This window comes from Stenella coeruleoalba, assembly GCF_951394435.1.
Source record: "Stenella coeruleoalba genome assembly, chromosome: 5".
In the NCBI taxonomy this organism is placed as follows: Eukaryota; Metazoa; Chordata; class Mammalia; order Artiodactyla; family Delphinidae; genus Stenella; species Stenella coeruleoalba.
The window spans coordinates 136,523,618-136,543,995 of NC_137150.1; the positions used below are offsets into that span (position 1 = coordinate 136,523,618).

A 20,378-nucleotide genomic window follows, 5' to 3' on the forward strand; every position below is an offset into this window, starting at 1 on the left:
CACAACAGAGCATCCATTCACATCCATTCACTTCTCTGGAGATAATCACTGAGTCACAGAATATGGACATTAACTACATTCCTTCCTGTCACCGTGGGCTTGACGGTCTCAAGTTGCGACTGGGGTTTGCGTGGAACAGGAAGTTGAGAAGATTAACTAGCACCAACCAAAGGAAATCCACAACAATCACAAAACAACGTGTTTCTGAAATGACCTCGAGAAACGGTTTGTGACTGTTCTCAAATGGTAATGTGATGGCAGAACTTGACAAAAAGACGAAAAAAAGAAAAACAACAAAAATTAAAAATGGCCCCACAAAGCAATTATACCCCAAAAAAGATGTTAAAAAAAAATGGTCCCACAGATCAAAGCATTAAAAAAATCTGTCCTCCTGGCATTTAAATCTGTTTACCTTTTATTTTCTCTAGTCATCTGGTGAAAAAACTTTCACCAAGTTCTTAAATTATGTGAAATTTTGGGAGCAGGGACTATTCTATGTCCCTTAAATATGCTAAGTATTTTGGCTTTGTTTCCCATTCCCCATCCCAAAGCGCTAAAGTCTAAATTAAACAAACACTCTCAGCTCCCTTTTAAGCAGAATTCAAGGGGTAGAACTCATTTTGTTCTTAACATAAGAAGCTCGTAAGAGAATTTAAATGAAACCCCTTCTGAAATACTAATTTTACTTTTAAATTTAATTAAAATTAATTCTATTAATTTTTGTACAACCTAAATGAAATTTAAAAATCTGATTTTTAAGAATTTAAATCCACTAGTATATTTTAAGAAATATGTTTTACTAGTATGTCCCAGAATTAAAATCAGAGAAAACAATTCATGAACTTTATCAATTAAACAACACAATAGTACTTGGTTCTGCTTCTATTTAATTGTAATGTATTCAGTAAATCTCATGGGAACAGGATCTGGGTTGACCACTGAATACCATATTATAATCACGACATCAATAGAACTGTTTCCTTCCTTTAATCCCTATGGCATAAGAAGGAAAAAGCAGTGAAGTACCCTGGAAATTAGCAGAGTAAATATTTTATGATTCTTTTGTCATTCCTTGATTTCAATTAAGAAATATAATAGAGACAATAAAAAATTAATATAATATTTGCAGATAAATTAGGCATTCTAACAATACACAGGTCCATTCAATTCCTACCAACATAAGAAAGATAAAGAATTAGTCCAAGTACAGCCCACGGAGCCAAGAATTTTAAAACAGATATTTCAAGAAAGAGTTAAGACCCATGGTAAGAAGACGACTGACACTTCTTTTTGTTTTTTTAAATTGAGGTATAATCGACATACAACACTGTATTTGTTTTAGGTATACCAGACAATTCTTGGTTAATCCTGGTGAGAGAGGAGAGAATAACTTGTATAACTGAAATTAACGAGAACCCAAGACCTCACCAAGAACTTCCTGCTCAGACTTCCACCTAGAAGGGTCAACAGGGAGAAAAGATCAGGGCCGTGGACAGCGAGGGTACCTCGCTGGTACTGTGACGTGATAAGTGGGGTCCCTCACTGAGGGCCATGATTTCAAAGAGGAGCCCCTCCTGGACGTAAGGATGACAATGAACCCCGGAAACAATGTACAGCGTGTGCTGATTTTCGGGGGGAGAAGAGCCATGGCTTTTGTCACATCAGCAAGGAGGCCCTTGCCCTGAGAAAGGTTAAGAAACAGAGAAAGACGCAGGCTCCGCACTCGTGTGCGTGTAGCCGACACGAGGAGACAGATCCCAGCGCTCTGGCCCGCCCGTGTGGCCCTCAGAGAGGACCCGCAGCCGCCACACTCCCACCAGCATCGGCAGAAGCCGGGCCCTGGGGGGGTGCGTCCCGCGCGCGCCCTGCGGCCAGCCCGCAGCAGGGGGGCTCCAGGCTCTGCCCGGAGGAGCCGAGTCCAGGGGAAGGCCTGGAATCCCGGCACCAGAGCCAAACCAGAAGCGGGGGCGCCCAAAGTCTCCGGGTCTCCCCCGCTGACCGGCCGCCGGCTTTCTCCGCAGAAGCCACCGCCGAGGCTTCCCGAGGGGGCTGAGAGGCTGCGGCTTGTAACTTTGTATTCTCTAAACGGAAGAGGCCGCTAGCGAACTCCACAACTCTTTTCTTCTTTGTTCTCCGGAATCTAATGCCAAACCCGTAATTAGAGCTCTGGGCTGCAGGAGGGCAGCGTCGAGTCAGCAACGCCCCCGCCCGGCCTCCTGGAAATCACCCAGAAGAACAAGACACAAAACCACAAACGCCCTTCTCGGTGAAGCAAGGAGACGGCTAAGTGCCGTGAAATAGGTGAAGACGAGCAGGGGCCGCGCAGTCAAAAGGCGAAGTGAGGCCCGCGGCTGCAGGAAGCCGCTTCTGGAAGGTGAGGGGCACCTGGGAGGGAGCCTCCCGACGCCCCACGCGGGAAGCAGGAGCTGTGACCCGCCCCCCAGCTGCTTCTCACATACGGGGGCCGGGGGTAAAGGTTAGAGAGACTCACGTCAAACCTCAGCCCGCGCGGTCCAGGAATAAATCATCTCCTGCAAGAAGGAGACACTGACAGAACCAGCAGAGGTGCTTGGACACACAAAGCACAGACCACGTGGCTCTTCTACGTAAAGGAACTCCACAGGGTAAAAAGGCCAGTCATTTCCACGGCCCTACAGATGGGGGCTCCAGCCCCACCTGTGTGACCTCATCTCTAAACGCTCCCCCTCAGCCACTCCTCTCCACCGTCCTGGCCCCCGCATCCAGCCTCAGGACGTGTGCACACACTCCTCCCCCACCTGGATGCTCTTCTTCTAGAACCCACGTGGCTCGTGACGAAAACTCTCTCCTTGACCAAACTCTACTCAGCCTTTTTTTTTTTTTTTTTTTTTTTTTTTTTTTTGCGGTACGCGGGCCTCTCACTGTTGTGGCCTCTCCCGTTGTGGAGCACAGGCTCCGGACGCGCAGGCTCGGCGGCCATGGCTCACGGGCCCAGCCACTCCGCGGCATGTGGGATCTTCCCAGACCGGGGCACGAACCCGCGTCCCTTGCATCGGCAGGCGGACTCCCAACCACTGCGCCACCAGGGAAGCCCTACTCAGCCTCTCTCGAGCTCTTTTTCAACTAGGCCTCGGCTTTTGATTTCCGTGTTCCTCTCTGCATCGTCTGATTGTAGCAAGAATTCTGCTAAGTCAGTTGAACCACCCTCCATATCCATCACCCTCAACACCTGACCAGGTTCCTCGTTCTCCACCTCTCCTGGCCCCGGGGGGTGTCTGATGAACCTGGCCTGCCTTCAGCAAGAACCCTGTGAGCTGGTTTATTCCTTTACCCTCCTGATGTTTCTTCTCAGTAATTTTCCATCCAGTGACACCCCCCCCACACTCTGCTCCCTGGCGATAATTACCACTTGCCCACACTGCACTCAGAGTGGAGCCTCTTTTCGCCACTGCAAGACCCCACTGCAGTGATCCCTACATCCATCGCAACAGCTCCCCCCTGAATAAAGTCTGCTTTACCATCTTCAACAAGGACCATGGATAATTTTTTCTCTCACACTCGCTCCCTCTTCTCCATCAAGTTGGTGCTCAAATGACAGCAACCTCATGAGGACTCCCCTGACCACTCCTATTAAAACTGCACTACCCGCTTTTCAACACTCACTTATCCCCCCTCCCTAACTTTGCTCTGCAGCACGTGTCGCCTTCTAAAATACTCCATAAGTGCTTATCTATTTTACTTATCACCTGTACTCCTGGAATGTAAACTCCACAAGGGTAGAGTGACAGCAAGAGCAGGCACTCGATGTTTACTGAACAAATAAATGACTACCCACCAGAAAAACACAGCACCATCAAGCAGATGGAAACCGTGAACATGCATTTCACCGTGAATTTTTCAACGTCATGATGCAATTGCTTCTATGAGGGATGAACACAAGACAGAGCTACGAGAGTTCAGGGATAAGATGGTGAGGCAAAAGAAAGAGATAAAAAATATAAGAGAAGCTCAGAAAAGAAGTGGAAGGAAAAAATAAAACAAAACCATCACAGAAAAGGAGGTGAAACTGAAAGGGGTTCAAAATACATACAGGACAGAAATGAGAAAATTCAAACAAATCGTGTGAAAATTTAAGAAAGAATTAAAAAGAATCACCAGAGAAAAAGATAAATACAAAAGACCATGAGGAACATCCAACATATGCATAATGAAGTTCCCAAATAAGAAAACTGAAATAATGGAACACAACATGTTTACTGATGTAATTTTTAAACACTGAAAAAGCAAATGGATTAGGAACGGTTAAGAAAATGATAGACTCTAGTAAAACTATTCTACTTAAAAAAAAGAAAGAATCCTTTAGGAGTCAGGCAAAAGAAAAGTCACTTACAAGAGGGGGAAAAGCAGACTTCTTCACAGCAAAATACAATCCAAAATGAAAGTACAGCAATACTCATTACAATGCTCAAGGAAACAAGTGTGATGATACTAGGGTTTTAGACTTACCTAAACAATTGCTCACATATAAAAGAAGTTTTACGTGTGCAGAAACAAACAAACAAAACCCCAAGGAGCACTGCATAAAAAGCCTTCTTGAGGAACTGATTAGATAGTGAACTATAACTCTTCAAGAGAAACCCTCCATCAAAACCAATTGTGAGGACTGGATCCATTCAACTGAAAGAATAAGACTAAGAGGCATGTGATGATTATGGTGAGAGAGCAGAGTGCAAAATACAGGCCTGACAGTGCAGAAACTACTTAAATAACACCAGTTGGGCAACTAAGGGGCTAGAAAGTGGGAGGCAGTACAATGTACGTGGCTTCCTTGTCCTTGACAGCTGGGGTTTAAAAACGTATCATTGAAACCATGCTCTCCAACACGGTAGCCACTAGCCATATGTGGCTATTTAAACTTAAATTTATATTAATTAATATTAAGGAAAATTTAAAGTTCAGGTCCTCAGTTGCCCTAGCTACATTTCAACAGCTTGCAAGCCACCTTATGGCTAGTGGCTATCACAACGGACAGGGCAGATAAATAGCACATCCACATCATCACAGAGAGTTCTACTGCACAGTGCTGATTTAAAGTTAATAAATCAAATAATGTTGTACAAATAAAGTTAATAAATTAAACACCAATAAAGGTAATATTTGTAAATAACTAAGATCAGTTGGTAGAAGAGAAAGGAGAAGGAAAGAAGAGGAGCTATACTAATTTCACCATTGTTCAGAGTAGGGAATTAGTAAGTAACATCTAAAACAGAGAAGATTTAGGGTACAATAAAAAGCTGTAAGGATAAGAATTATAATAAAACTGCAAATTATTAGAAGATCATACAAACAACATAAAGCAAATAAGACTGTAGAGAGGCAGATGTTCTAAAAGCTTCTTTAAAAACAATACCCCAAGGACCTCCCTGGTGGCACAGTGGTTAAGACTCCACGCTCCCAATGCAGAGGCCCGGGTTCGATCCCTGGTCAGGGAACTAGATCCCACATGCATGCTGCAACTAAGAGTTCGCATGCCACAACTAAGGAGCTGGCGAGCTGCAACTAAGGAGCCTGCCTGCCGCAATTAAGACCCAGTGCAGCCAAATAAATAAATAAAATAAATATTTAAAAAAATGTTAAAAAAAACCCAATCCCTCAAATGATAACATAGCACCAGTAGCAGAATTAATGCCAAACATATGTCATATTAATAAACAGGCTAAATTAATACCTATTAAAAAACAGACGTTCAGATTTGATCTCAAAGCAAAACCCAATTTTATGTTGTACGACAAAGAAGCACCTAAAAACGGCAGGGGTGAGGGTGGATTTGGAAAGGCTGAGGAAGAAAGGATAAGCAAAGGTATATGAAGCAAATGGAAGAAATAAATCGCGGGCTGTAATCTTAATATCAGACAAGGCTGAGTTCTGAGAAAGAAGGATTAAACCAGACAAAGAAGGGCACTGTATGCTTTTAAAGGGTACAGCCCTCAGGAGAGACATGCGGCATCACTATCTGTGGATCAAATAACACAGCATCAACACTCAGAGCAAAAACCACAGGGGATACAGGAGAAAACTGAGTAAAACACATTCATTGTGGGAAATGTTAATTTACCCCCCTTAGCCAGGATGGAAAAGAGGACAAAAAGAAGAAAAGATATAAGCATCTTAGTTACACATCAATAAAGTATAACTAACTGAACTCAATATACAACATGCTGACCTCCACACCCTGAATGGAGTAAGTCCAACAGGTCTTTCTTTAGGAAAAAAAATAGCAAAGCAAATTATTAATCTAATCGAGAAATAAAAAATATCAAAGATATAGCAGCAATTAAAATAAGAATAAAAGAACACATTGTTCAATTGCATATAAGTAAATTTGAAAAGTTGGTAAAGTGAATTACTTTTCTAGGAAAATATAATTTACCCAAACTAACTCCAAAAGACACAGGAAAGCTAAAGCAAATAAATCACCATAGAAAAATCAGAGAAAGTTATACACAAGCCCCCCCAAAGCACCAGGCCCAGAGACTTTCACAGATCATTTCCAAGTGTGTAAAGTACAGAAAGTTCCAATGTTAAACTACTCCAAAACACAGAAAAGTAAAGAATTTCTTTTAAAAAATAAAGCAAATATATCAATGACACCACAGTAAGAGAGTATCTATACACACAACACACCCATACAAAAAGAAAACTAGATTTTTCTCACTTATAAATACCAGTGCAAAAGCCCTATATAAGATACTAGCAATACAATCCAGTAGCAACTTAAAGGAATATTACACCGTAAGTATGTGGGATTTAGTCCAGGAATGTATGGATAGCTCAACTGTTGAGGAGAACTATTAATACAACTCACAATTAATAGCTCTCTAGAGAAAAATCGTAGAGTCATTTCCATAGATGCTGAAAAGTCACTTGCTAAAATTAATATCCATTCTTGATGAAATTCTTATTAGTAAAATAAGAATAGAAGGATATTTCCTTACCCAGAAGCCAGCATCAAACTTAATGGGAAATGAAATACACTGCATTTAAGTCAGGAATAAAACAAGGATGACCACTATCATCACTATTAACGTACTATATGTACTAGTTAATGCGATGAAACTAGAGAAAGAAGTATGAACTGAAATGGAGGCAAAATTATCATTATTTGTAGATGACATGACTGCATGCCTGAAAGAACCCAAGAGAATTTACTGAAAACTATCAACATGAAGAGAATTTCAGGAAGGAAGATAGCTGGGTACAAAATTAATGTACAGAAATCAATAAGGCAACATGTACACAACAACAATCAATGAGAAGATACACTGGAAGAAAATACTTTCTTTTTAAAACCAACAAAAAGTTAAAACATTATAAATCAATTTAACAGGAAATGTCTAAAACCCTTAGAAGATGAAAACTTAAAACACAGTTGAAGGGCACAAAAGAAACAAATGGAAAAGCCACACCATGTTTTTACACCCTTTACATGTCTACTTTCAGTCTATAAAGGTAACATAATCCAAAGAAAACAACATCAGAATTGTTTTTTCTTTTTTAGAGGTGGGCTGGGGTGAGACAGACTAGACAAGCTGATTTTAAAACTCATCTGGAATAATAAATAATAATAATAAATAATAAATAAATTTTGAAATGAGGGGGACTAGCCCTACGAGATATTATAACACCTCAATAACTTACAAAGTGAGGTGCAGGGCATGTACAGGCTGAAAGATCAATGGAACAAGAGGGAAACTCCAGATATAAACCCAGATACATGGGAATTTAGTAGGTGATAAAGGAAGCATTTTAAATCCAGAGGGAGAAGTTGGAATATTCACTAAATAATACTGGAAAACCAGCCAGAGGTCTGGGGGGAAAAACTGTCCAGAAAACTGGCAAAAAAAATTAAGCTGGATCCATACTGCAGACCTTTGCAGGTAAAAAGTTCTAAATGCATCGAAGACTTAAATGTAAAAATTGAATAACCAAAATTTTAGAACCACAGGGAATGATTTTTATCATATCAAAGTGGGGAAGGCCTTTCTAAGAATGACTCAAAACTCTGAATAATAAATGATTACAAATACAACCAAAACTAGTTTGTTACATAAAAGTGATTACAAGCAACATCACTTACATAAATGATAAACTAGAGAAATAGTGCAACTTAATATAACAGGTAAAAGGCTAATTTCTCTAATATTTTAAGAACTCCTAAAAACTAAACAAAACAAAAACCACCTAACAACCTAAGAGAAAAATTGAATGATATGAAAACAGGTCACAGAAAAGGAAAAGCAAATTACTCCTAAGCCCATGAAAACATGCTCAATATCAATGATAACATGAGAAATGATAATTAAAACTATACTAAGTACCATTTTCCACCTATCAGATTAGCAAAGACCAAAATATATGATCATATTATGGTAGGGGAGGGGGCAACAGGCACTCTCATACATTGCTGAGGGTAGCTGAGAATACCACAATCTTGTACGGGCCATTTGGCAAAACCGAAAACACTTTACAAACACCTGGGCCCAGCAATACCACTTTTAGGAATTTTCCTCAAAGACATTTGCACGTTGAAATGATTATGAACAGTAGTTACTCACTGCAACATTGTTTGTAATAACAAAAGAATGTAAACAACCTAAATTCCAACAATAAGAAAATGGTGGGTTTTCCCTTTAATATCTTGGAGATATTCATATTAGTACATATATGTTCTTTTTTTTTAAAGGCTGCATGTTGCACCATTGTGAAAAATGGGGAGAAAAAGAACATTTATATATATCTACTTGTATATGCATAAAATAACTTTGGCAGAAATGACAAGAAATCGAGAGCTTTTAGTTGCCCCATAGGAGAGGACCTTGATGGACAAAGGAGGGCAGACGCATCCATTCTGGAACTCATGAATTTTAAACCATCTGCACTGATGTTAACTGGTAACATAATAAATCAATTTTAAAATAAGATCAATCCCAGACTGGGTGACCTCTAAGTGTAAAAATGTACAAAGTTCTAAGCCCCTTAAACATTGATGACACAAGGGCACAGTCGTCTTCCTCAGGAAAAGATCTAAAGATTGTACGCTAGAAAGTCACATTCTCTGGATTACCTCTTACTTTGGACTTGAACACAACTGCTAGGGAAGTGAAAGTCTCTGAGTTAATGCCTCAGCCGCTCTCTCTCTAATATTTTCCTCTCTGATGGGCCCAAGCAGCATGAGGAGCCTCACAGCCATCGTTGTCCCCAGGAGTCCTCTGAGTCTTTGAACAAGTCCTTCCTTCCTAACGTTTCAGCTATACTCTTAGAACCGCCTGGGATTCTTATACCACATTGGTCTAGAGATCCTGTACCCCAAGAGTGAGTTGCCCTTTCATTTACAGACAGTGAACCAAATGTGTTAAGCAGTTCACTAACATAAAAAAAAAATCACAAGGTAAATCACTGAGCTAGGTGGGGAAACACAAGTGGACTTTGGCTTGTTGAAAGACTCTAGTCCTTAGTGGCACTGAGAGACCCATTTTGGTTGGAAAAGGGAAATCAGACCCATTGAAGAGATTTCAACTCCTTAGGTGTCCCCATCTCCATTTTTCTGTAAAACAACTGTTTTCCATCGTGTTTTAAAACAGAATAAACAATCACCAGATATTTCTCCACATATTAAGTATTAGGCCAATATTGTGTGGTGTTTACTAAGGTTCTAGAAAGGAGAATTTTGAAGAGATGCATCATCTCCAATTTATCATTAAAACCAAGACAATGCTGTTGAGCAATCCCATTCCTAGATTCTACTCAAATGAAATCGAAGATTATGTTCACACAAAAATCTGTACACAAATATTTCCTGTAACTTCACTCATCATCACCCAAGTGTCCTTCAACGGGTGAATGGAGGAACAGTGGTACATCCATGAAAGAGAAGACAACTCAGCAATAAAAAGGAACAAACTACTGACACACAGCAACTTGAATGAGTCTCAAAGGCATTATGCTAAGTGTTAAGGCCAGATTCAAAAGGCTGCGTGTCGTACAACTGCATTTATGTCACATATGTGACCTTCTGCAAAAGGCCAACTATAGGGATTAAAACCACATCAGTGCTTGCCTGAGGCTGGGGCGGGTGTGGGGGAAGAGGCTGAGTACAGAGGACATGAGGGAATTTGGGGGAGTGCCAGACCTGTTCCATATCTTGATTGTGATGGCAGCTAAGGTCTCGGAAAAACTTGCAGTGAAAAGAGCAATCTATTGTATGTGATATACGTCAGTTAAGAAGCTCACGAAGATAATCAAGAAAGAAACACAGTTATCCTACCTTGTTGACAACAGAGTCATATTCTTAAAGTGATTAATATTTAAGTAAAAATCAAGCAGTTCATTAGCAATGAAACTGTAACAAAATACTGAGATACTAATTTGTGTGGCTTATATACACGTACTGCCAAAACAGTAGAAATAATACAATCATTCAGTCAACATATATTTTTGGCATGCGTACCATGCATCAGATACCGTTCCAGGCACCAGGGACAGGGCAGTGAACAAAAGAGGTAAAGCCCTTGTTCTCAGTGGGCTTACATTTCAGTACTGCATTCTGATGGTGTACTAATATGGTAAAACAAAGCAGGTTTCTTCTAGGTCAGTAGAGTACAAGTATAGGTCTAAATACTCAGTAAAACGGGCTGACAAAAATCACAGCTACTGTCCGATGGAGCCATCTCTGAAATTTCTAGTTCTGAAATTTTCTTGAGAGTCTGGAAAAGAAAGCTGAGCCCCTGAGTAAAAGTTTAGATGAAAGGGGCAAAATGAGATTGCCAATACTAGTCAGAAAAGTAAAAATTAATGAGAGTAAGTAAATATGAGGTCTTTAGCGCAGGAATATTAAAATCGAACCTTGGTGTGCTGTGTGGTTTCAGGGGTCAGATACTACATATTAGCAAAATCATGAGTTAATACAGATGACTAGATTTCAGATTTCAATAACATTAAAACTCACAGAAACTTTATAGTGTTGATACTCGTTTGGCACTATTGGCCTAAGTGAATGCAAAGACTCCAGACTATAAACCCAAGAGTTTAGGAGAGCTCTGACCGCAGAGGCGTCTGGGAGATGGTCTGATTACAGGCCAAAGTAATGACCGTGGAATACAGGCAGATGGCCAAAGGAAATGCTCTGAGTAGCCAGCCCAACACTTACATAACGAACCACCACCACCAAATTGAACAGCCGTCAGAGGGAACTCAAGTATGAGACCGACAGTGCACCATCCAAATCCAAGGCACAGGCAAACTCCAGGAACAGAAGAGCGAGCGGTGAGCCCCGCAGCAAACTAGGCCACGCCAAGGGCTGCTGAAAGCAGGAGCTCATAGAAGAGCTCAGGGCAGACACGTGCTGCCCAGCACAGGTGCAGCCTCCCTGCTTCAGACTGGCCCGGCAGCTCCCAGGGCCACCGTTCCATCCCACAGCAGAGGCTGGGAATGTGGAGCATTAGTCCTGGGAAATGCATACAGAGCAGTGAAGGGGAGACAGAGAATATTACTTCTCATCTGATACTCCCTCCTATTACTTGAATGTTCTCAGCAAGTTAAAACTTTTTTAACATACAAAACAAATATAAACTCTTTTGAAATATCCAAAACAAATGGACACTATTATATCTTTTTTTAATTTTAAAAAAGTTTTTTTCCTGATTATTATTGAAGAGGGGAATTTCGGTCCATCTGCCCCTTACTTTTCCACTGATGGGACTCGTGCTCCTTTCCCAAAGATTATGATTTGCATTTTAGAGTAATGGTCCTAAACGATCTCTTCTGATGAAACAAAGGAAGGGCCGGTTTTTGGTTGACGTCATGCCTAGTGTGTGACAGTAAAACTGTAAGCCTAAGTAAGACTATCATCATGGTGGGACAGGGCAGTGAGGATTAATGGAACCCAGTCATCATTAGAAAGCATGAGTGCCAATGTCACACAACACAAGAACCTGCCAGCAGCTGGGAGGACAGCTGGTGTAACCCTTCCAGTTACTCAGGGGCAAGCTCTTTCGGGGCATCAGAAATCCAAGGTCAGAATAGATTAATTAGGTACAGGTTCCCATCAAGAGTTAAAGGCTACCTACAATCTCATACTACCCTTCCCAGGATGAGTTTAAACACCAGGGAGAACAGTGAAGGACAGACTCCATCAGCTTCTGCTGGGTCTACTGGCCCAAGAACCCCAGGTGAGCAGGTTCAAGGAGGAAACTGGCAGAAGCCTAACCAAGGATGCTCAGTCCATGGGTAACCTTGGTACTCATGGATGGTGGGTCTATGATCTGTATGGAGTTAGAAGGCTACCTTTTTTTGACTTAAATCCTCCAATAAATAAAAGCAAAATGCTTGAAGCCTGGCTGTACGCACTGTTATATCAGAAAGTTAACAGAGCCTGTAAGCTTTGGCATAAAACAAACTAAAATGGGATGATATGAAAAAGCTTCAACCTTGCTGGCTCTGGCTAGTCACTACATCCTACAACTAGTAGTTAGTTTCAGTTAGTTCCAGATGTGTGCAGATGCCTCAGCAGCCACTTTGGGATTTGAGGAAGAGTCAGGGAGGGCAGGGTGGGGGGCTCACTTCAAATGAAAAAGTTCTGCTTTTATCTGCTTATAAAATGAACTATTTTAATGGATATTATATTTATTAAAATTAATGTATCAGAATGCTAATTGATAAGACTTCATTTAATAAAAGAGTCTCACTGCTTAGAATTGCAGCAGGGAGGAGTGGAATCGTTATTCTAAACAATGTTGTTCACTTTCTTGAGCTGTTTATGAGGAAACATTCACTGTAGTTTGTGAGATGAAGGGTAAGATATAGTTTCCGTCACCTTTAGAAAGGCTCCATTTCTCTGAGCCTGAATCTTCTCCTGCCTGCAAGTGAGAGAGTAGACTGTCTCTTCAAAACAGACAATAAAAGACAAAGGAAGTCCTTGTAAAAAAGTTTTACTGAAATATAGCTAATTTACAATATCGTGTTAGTTTCAGGTGTACAGCAAAGTGATTCAGTTACACACATACATGTTCTTTTTTTACATTCTCTTCCATTATAGGTTATTACAAGATATTGAGTATGGTTCCCTGTGCTACACAATAGGTCCTTGTTGGTTATCTATTTTACATATAGTAGTGTGTATATTTTAATACCAAACTCCTAATTTATCCCTCCACTCCTCCCCTTTGGTAACCGTAAGTTTGTTTTCTATGTCTATGAGTCTATTTCTGTTTTGTAAATAAGTTCCTTTGTATCATGTTTAGATTCCACACATAAACAATATCATATGATATTTGTCTTTGTCTGGCTTACTTCACTTAGTATGATAATCTCTAGGTCCATCCATGTTGCTGCAAATGGCATTACTTCATTCTTTTTTATGGCTGAGTAATATTCCATTGTGTGTGTGTATCTCACATCTTCTTTATCCATTCACCTGTTGATGGACACTTAGGTTGCTTCCACAACCTGGCAATTGTAAATAACGCTACAATGAACATGGCGTGCATGTGTCTTTCTGAATTATGTTTTTCTCTGGATATATGTCCAGGATTGGGATTGCAGGATCATACGGTAGCTCTGTTTTCAGTTTTTTAAGGAACCTCTATACTGTTCTCCATAGTGGCTATTCCCACCAACAGTGTAGGATGGTTCCTTTTTCTCCACACTCCCTCCAGCATTTGTAGACTTTTTGATGATGGCCATTCTGACTGGTGTGAGGTGGTACCTCACTGTAGTTTTGATGTGCATTTCTCTAATAACTAGTGATGTTGAGCATCTTTTCATGTGCCTTTTGGCCACCTGGTCTTCTTTGGAGAAACGTCTTTTTAGATCTCCTGCCCTTTTTTTTTTTTTTTTTTTTTTGCGGTACGCGGGCCTTTCACTGTTGTGGCCTCTCCCGTTGCGGAGCACAGGCTCCGGACGCGCAGGCTCAGCGGCCATGGCTCACGGGCCCAGCCGCTCCGCGGCATGTGGGGTCTTCCTGGACCGGGGCACGAACCTGCGTCCCCTGCATCGGCAGGCAGACTTTCAACCACTGCGCCACCAGGGAAGCCCTCCTGTCCATTTTTTGATTGGGTTGTTTGTTTTTCTGATATTGAGCTGTACGAGCTGCTTGTATACTTTGGAGATTAATCCCTTGTCAGTTGCATCATTTGCAAATATTTTCTCCCATTCTGCAGGTTGTCTTTTTGTTTTTGGTTTCTTTTGCTGTGCAAAAGCTTTTAAGTTTGATTAGGTCTCATTTATTTATTTTTGTTTTTATTTCCATTACTCTAGGAGACGGATCCAAAAAGATACTGTTCCGATTTATGTCAGAGAGTGTTCTGCCTATGTTTTCCTCTAGGAGTTTTATAGTAGCCGGTCTTACGTTTAGGTCTTTAATCCATTTTGAGTTTATTTTTGTATATGGTGTTAGAGAATGTTCTAATTTCATTCTCTTACGTGTAGCTTTCCAGTTTTCCCAACACCTCTTAATGAAGAGACTGTGTTTTCTCTATTGTATGTTCTTGCCTTCTTTGTCATAGATTAATTTTTTTAATAAATTTATTTATTTTATTTATTTTTGGCTGTGTTGGGTCGTCATTGCTGCACGCAGGCTTTCTCTAGTTGTGGCGAACAGGGGTTACTCTTTGTTATGGTGGGCGGGCTTCTCATTGCGGTGGCTTCTCTTGTTGTGGAGCATGCGCTCTAGGCACGCGGGCTTCAGTAGTCGTGGCACGTGGGCTCAGTAGTTGTGGCTCATGGGCTCCAAAGCTCAGGCTCAGTAGTTGTGGCGCATGGGCTTGGCTGCTCTGTGGCATGTGGGATCTTCCTGGACAAGGGCTCAAACCCGTGTCCCCTGCATTGGCAGGTAGATTCTTAACCACTGCGCCACCAGGGAAGCCCTGTCGTAGATTAATTGACCATAGGTGCGTGGGTTTATTTCTGGGCTTCCTATCCTGTTCCATTGATCTATCTTTCTGTTTTTGTGCCAGTACCATACTGTTTTGATTACTGTAGCTTTGTAGCATAGTCAAAGGCAGGCAGCCTGATTCCTCTAGCTCTTGTTTTTCTTTCTCAAGATTGCTTTGGCTATTCAGGGTCTTTTGTGTTTCCATACAAACTTTAAAATTTTTTGTTCTATTTCTGTGAAAAACGCCATTGGTAGTTTGATAGGAATTGCACTGAATCTGTAGATTGCCTTAGGTAGTATGGTCATTTTGACAATATTGATTCTTCCAATCCAAGAACATGGTATATCTTCCCCCCGTTCCTTTTATCTTCAATTTCTTTCTTCAGCATCTTATAGTTTTTGGAGTACAGGTCTTTTGCTTCCTTAGGTAGTTTTTTTCCTAGGTATTTTATTGTTTTTGATGGAATGGTAAATGGGATTGTTTCTTTAATTTCTCTTTCCGAACTTTCACTGTTAATGTATAGAAATACAACAGATTTCTGTGTGTTAATTTTGCATCCTGCAACTTTACTGAATTCATTGATGAGCTCAAGTAGTTTTCTGGTAGTGTCTTTATGATTTTCTGTGTATAGTATCATGTCATCTGCAAACAGTGACAGTTTTACTTCTTCTTTTCCAATTTGGATTCCTTTTATTTCTTTTCCTTCTGATTGCTGTGGCTAGGAATTCCAAAACTATCTTGAATAAAAATGGAGAGAGTGGACATCCTTGTCTTGTTCCTGATCTTAGAGGAAATGTTTTCAGCTTTTCACCAGTATGATGTTAGCTGTGCTTTACCATATACGGCCTTTATTATGTTGAGGTAGGTTCCTTCTATGTCTGCTTTCTGTGGAGTTTTTGAATTTTATCAAAAGCTTTTTCTGCATCTATTGAGATGATCATATGGTTTTTATTCTTCAATTTGCTAATGTGGTGTATCACAGTGATTGATTTGTGGATACTGAAAAATCCCTGCATCCCTGGGATAAGTCCCAATTGATCATGGTGTCTGATCCTTTTAATGTATTGTTGGATTCGGTTTGCTAGTATTTTGTTGAGGATTTTGCGTCTATGTTCATCAGTGATACTGGCCTGTAATTTTCTTTTTTGTGTGGTATCTTTATCTGGTTTTGGTATCAGGGTGATGGTGGACTTACAGAATGTTTGGAAGTGTTCCTTCCTCTGCAATTTTTTGGAATAGTTTCAGAAGGATAAGTGTTAACTCTTCTCTATATGTTTGCTAGAATTCTCCTGTGAAGCCATCTGGTCCTGGACTTTTGTTTTGGGGAGTTTTTAAATCACAGATTCAATTTCAGTACTTGTAATTGGTCTGTTCATATTTTCTATTTCTTCCTGGTTCAGTCTTGGGAAACTGTACCTTTCTAAGAAATGAATAAAGCAATCTTTTAAAGAGATTAATGTGCCCAGAAAGTCCTATGTGCAAGTAGAGGACAATACTTGAAATTGATAGGCATTCTTCACTTCACAAAAGTATTTTACAAAAATTATACCTTTACTTGCTTGTGCTTATATGGAAAAGTATCTGAAAAGAGGCAGGACCCCAAGGCCAGAGAGCAACAGTGTACAGCTAGCTGGGTCTACCGCCCCACGCAGAGATTCAGACAGGCCTGAAGCGAGTCACTGCATGAACTGACCTCTCCCTAAACCCTCCATCCAAACAGGCCAAAGTTTATTTCTGAGCTTTGGAACGTTGTGCTTTTCTTGTTGGCATAATACCATCCGTTGTTGATTTGCTAATAATGCTCTTCTGCAACAGTCCGGGCTTCAATGTGCTCACTGGGAAGGGAAGCAGGTCAGCCCACCTGGCCGATGGCTAACGAGTAAGTCTGTTCTCCCAACAGAAGTTGAAGCCTAGAACCCTAACTGGGGGAGGGGGTGGTGTCACAGATTTGTCTGGTAAATGAAGTGCATTTACAGATAACAACTGCCGATTAAAATCTCTGAATGAAATGAAAACATATTCAGAGCTAGGGGGTTAAAAATCCCCAAAGTGGAGCTGAGATGAAAAAGGAAAGCAAATAGATAACTGGCTTCAACTGACAACTTTTCTGGAACCTGCCTGTACTAGGAGGGCAGATGACAAGCCAAGAGGCCTGGAGAGCACATGGGGGCAGAGGTGCAGGGAGAGTGGTGGGAGTGAGAGGGGGCCAAGGATGGAAGTCAGGGAGGACATCAGAGAGTCTGGTTGGCTGAGCCCGGAGGATGCTGGGGAGGGAGAGGACGCAGGTTTTAGAGTCGCAGGACCAGGGAGGGGGAGGTAAGCAGGACAGTAGCAATTAAGCTCCTGGCAGGTTGAGAGCGGGGACCCTCTCTAAGGAGGGTCACCTAGACTGGACACCTATAGAAGAGAGCAGCTGGGCTCTGCCAACTCAGGCTGGGGCAGCAGTGGGGAGGGGGTCAGAGAGGGGGAATGACAGGAGAAGACGGGTGCTGCTGACTCTCCAGCCTGCGAGCAGCACAGCTAGGAGTTCAGCACTGGGGGACAGTCACTGCAGGAGTGGCTGGTGTCAAAGACTGCAGGTTTCGGCCCACGGAGAGGGCACTGCTGGCTGCACAGGCTGAACCCAGGACCACACAAGGTCAGGAGGTCTGGACTGTGGTCTCGGCATCAAGAAGAAGGCAGGGGAAAACCCAACCACCCTGCAAGAGTCAGAGCAGCCGGCAGGGGGAGGGGAGTGTCAAGGGTGTCCCTAACATGTTGAGACTTGTCCTGAGTCTAGACATGGACACGCCCACAGGGGCCAGGCAGGCGTCACTAATGCTCAAGCCAGGACAGAATGTGCTGCAACAAACACCAAACGGAGAACTAACGAACACTCTGACTGCATCCCACGGTTCAAACGGCATTGGACAACTCTGAAAATACTTCTCATGCATTATATAAGGGTTGGACAAACCTTTTCAGGAGTATTAGATAATTAGTGAGAAAAAACACCCACTTAAGGTTCAGATGACTGCGTTCCTTAATGGGTTCATACCTCCCACAAAGTTATTTTGAGATCCCTCCTAGCTCAAAGTTCTACCCTAAGAATTTGCACCAGCATCCAACTATAACTGACCGCTCACAAATCAAAAATCCAGCAGAACAAAGTAGAACAGTTAGGCTTCTTTTTTTCATACCATTCTAGCTTTGCAATTTTTCTTCATAATAATGAACTGGCATATAAAGGATTTTTCCTCTTTAAACTTTTCTTTTTTTAAACAAGAAATTACATGAAAGCCAAACAAGACAAAACGCAAACCTAGAAGTTCTTGTGGTAACAGTGATCAGCCCACCGTGCATAAATCCTTTATCACTGTAACCTGGCTATGCTGGACAGTAAATCTCCCGTTTATATTTTTCACAACCGTAATATATAACAGTGTCATTTTCATGAGTACATGTGCCAGGGTTTCAGAAGGTAAAACATTCTGAATTTATAAAAACAAATGAACTATATTTACATTGCAAAAAGATTTACTGTAGGTCTCTTTTAGCCAATAAGCTCTAGTACATTGAAAATGTAATGCAATTTAGAATGCATTTGAGTCAAACTTCTGGTTCAAGAACACATCTACTGCACCAAGCAAAGAAGTACATAACAAGGCCCAAGCCACACCCAGCTTGCAGTGCCCAAAATGCTGTCATCTGTATGCTCTCCCGGGTCCCTGGCCTCCGTTCTCCAAGTTCACCACGGGGAGACATCCAGCAATCTGTACAGCATCTGATAAGCCCTTACTGTTTGTAAGGTGCACCATTTGTAAGGTGCATGAACGACATGATTAACAACAAGGCAGACAGAGCAATTCTAGGTGCAAACTGAGATTGTGGAAAAGCGTAAGGATACCACCACCTACCGTTTGACCCCTACTTCGGGTCAAACCTATAGTAAATGTCTTGAAACTTTCTCTCATTTAATTCTCACAACAAAGCCTCTGAGCAGGTATCAGCCCCATCCTCCGGATGAGAATTAAGACCTGGAGAAGGCACACAGAGTTCCAGGCTTGGGAATAAAAAGACGTGATTTCAAACATTCACTCTTACATCAATGCCCTTGACATGTCGCTGAATTCTCTGAGCCTCAGTCTTCCCACACATAAAATGGGAGAGAAATGCCATCTCTTCAGTATTTGTGAGCATTAAAGCAGTCTGTGTGTTGGAAAGGGCTGTACTGGTACCATGTTATCATAAAACAGTATCAGTTAAGTGTTCTCTTCCTCAAAATTTCCAGGAATTTTCCCTGGAAATACACAAGTAGGGAATTTTTTTCACATTCCTGATTGCTCTGTATCATATATGGGGCTTTGGAAACACAAATTAACTTTCTGGATTCAATGAGTCGTCTCAGGGAGAAGGTTGCATTGCTCAAGCTCTGAGGAAGGTCTCCTGTCTCTGAGCTGTGCAAATTGTGACAAAGACTCTGGGGAATCAAATTCTGGACAATTTTCTGAGTTAGAAGATAACCATATATACAGGAAGTCTGAAGTCCCTGTTCCCACATTTATTTGAACCATTCTCTTATGAATGACCATCCTAGGGACTTCCCTGGTGGTGCAGTGGTTAAGAATCCGCCTGCCAATGCAGTGGACACGGGTTCGAGCCCTGGTCCAGGAAGATCGCACATGCCACAGAGCAACTAGGCCCATGCGCCACAACTGCTGAGCCTGTGCTCTAGAGCCCATGAGCCACAACTACTGAGCCTGTGTGCCACAACTACTGAGCCCGTGTGCCACAACTACTGAAGCCTGCACGCCTAAAGCCCATGCCCCGCAACAAGAGAAGCCACTGCAATGAGACGCCCGTGCACTGCCACAAAGAGTAGCCACCACTCACCTCAACTAGGGAAAGCCCACGTGCAGCAATGAAGACCCAACACAGCCAAAAATAAAAAAATAAATTTATTTTTAAAAAAAAGAATGACCGCCCTAAAGCAAATACAAATAATGGGGGGGGGCGTCATGTGTAGCTGTGGGGATACATCAAAATAAGAATCTTACCAGCATCTGTCTAGAATTTATGTCTAGAATATTATTTATAATTACAAAGCAAAATCTGACTATACTTATAAGACAATAGTTTTCCTTTTCTGATCAATGCATTCATAAAACTATCAGTCTCATGAATTTTGCTTAAAGTCTACGTTTTAAGGCTTCAACTATCATTTAATAAAGTTTCTGAGCACTTACCAAGTGGCAGGTACTGAAAGGCCTAGGAATACAAATATAAACAAATTATTTTAGTTAGGCCGACTCAGAGAACAAATTAATTACAACAGAAGTTAATCAGTGTGATGACTGCGGTATATATAAAATATGCTAGTAACCCATTATAGGTCACTACTAAATTATAGAAAACAATCCCGTGTTAGTCTTTCTTTTCTCTGACCACTGGAATTTCCTGGCATTCTTTTTCATCACAATCTCACTTTCT

The 20,378-nt window shown here is 41.4% G+C and overlaps 1 protein-coding gene across 2 annotated transcripts in view; it reads right to left on the bottom strand.

Moving 5' to 3' along the window:
- VPS26C (VPS26 endosomal protein sorting factor C) overlaps positions 1-20,378 on the bottom strand; it is a 55,922-nt gene that overhangs the window by 22,697 nt on the left and 12,847 nt on the right. The window lies entirely within an intron of this gene.